The sequence below is a fragment of the Lactuca virosa genome, chromosome 4 (genome assembly GCF_052849685.1).
Source record: "Lactuca virosa cultivar CGN04683 chromosome 4, Lactuca_virosa_CGN04683_v6, whole genome shotgun sequence".
Taxonomy (NCBI): domain Eukaryota; kingdom Viridiplantae; phylum Streptophyta; class Magnoliopsida; order Asterales; family Asteraceae; genus Lactuca; species Lactuca virosa.
The window spans coordinates 232510890-232512653 of NC_136429.1; positions in this window are offsets into that span (position 1 = coordinate 232510890).

A 1764-nucleotide genomic window follows, 5' to 3' on the forward strand; every position below is an offset into this window, starting at 1 on the left:
AATGCGAAAGCTCGTTTGCATGTGAATCCAAGTCAATGTCTGCACTGTCATTCTTGCAATCCACAGAAGCCAAAAAAGGAACTTTGTTCAAAAACCTTCTCTTTCAAAGAAGCCCATTGAGAAACCAAAATCTCATCATTCTCAACCCACGAAGGCTTCGTTCAAAGATGTCAAAGGAAAGGGAAAGTTAGTCTCGGATTCTGAAGCTTAGACCAAGAAATCGACTACTAAATCAAAGAAAGTTGAGAAAGATTTTGTCAAGAATCAAATAAAAAATAAACAAAAACAATCTGATTCTAAAGAAACGAAAATGAAAAATAATAAAGTAAAAGTTTTCACCTTAACTAAGAAAGATGAAACCACATTAGTTAAACGAACTTATATGGTTGATATCGCAATTACTTTTCCCCTTTCTGTAAAAAGGCTCACAAGGACCCAAGAAACTTTGGGTTCCTAAATATGCTTGATTTTTGTAGGTAATTCGTGACGAGCAGTTCGACTCTGAATGGTATATCGACAGTGGCTGCTCGCATCACATGACTGGAGGAAGGAAAAATTGCGAGAATTTCGTGCTCTCAAAGATGGTGGAAATGTGAAATACGGAAACAATTCGTTCGGAAGGATTAAAGGCTATGGGATGATAACAAATGTAGATTTTTCGATTCGTAAGGTGGAATTTGTGGAAGGCTTACAACACAACCTAATTAGTTTTTCACAATTGGTTGTAGGGACGGGCTTAAAAGTCTCTTTTGACTACGAAGGATCTGAGATTATAGAAAAGAAGACGAAAGCAATTCTCTTAAAGTCGCAACAAAAAGGAGAAATGTATCCTTTGAATATGAACTCAATATGAGGGAAGCCTGCCATATGTTTGCTTACGAAAGCTCACTCTGATAATAGCTGGCTATGGGATATAAGACTTTCGCACCTCAACTTCAAAGACATCAACAAGCTTGTTCTTGGTGATCATGTGCGAGGACTTCCTCTCTTGAAGTATGATAAGGATCATTTGTGTGCAGCCTGTGAGATGGGGAAGCAAAGCAGGAAGAGTCATCCAACAATAGTAAACACGAAAGTCATTGAACCATTGGAACTTCTACATATCGACCTTTGTGGAGCTTCTGTAATTGAAAGTGTTGGTGGTAGTAAGTACATTCTTGTAATAGTTGATGATTTTTCACGTTTCACTTGGGTGTATTTTCTTAAACAGAAATCTGAGGTTACTCCTAAACTCAAGGATTTTATAAAACGAATTGAGCTTCAAATGTGAAAGCTGGTTCGCAATGTTCGCAGCGACAATGGGCTAGAATTCAAAAACCAAGCATTTGAAGAATTTCTTGATGAAAAGGGAGTCTCACACAATTTTTCTGCTCCTTACACTCCACAACAGAACAGTGTAGTTGAAAGGCAAAACCGCTCTTTGTGTGAAGCTGCACGAACTATGCTAACTTTCGCATGTCTACCTCTCTACTTCTAGGTGGATGCTATCGCGACTGCATGTTTCACCCAAAATAGATCTATCCTGAATAAGCGATTTTCCATTACTCCTTATGAAATCATAAATAATCGTAAACCTAATGTTAAGTTTTTCCATGTATTTAGTTCCAGGTGTTTCATCTTTAATTCCAAGGAACAACGAAACAAATTCGATGCGAAAGCTGACGAGGGTATATTTTTGGGATATTCGCTGACCTCCAAGGCATATATGGTTCTCAACAAACGATCAAAGAAGATGGAAGAAACCTACTATGTTATGTTTGATGA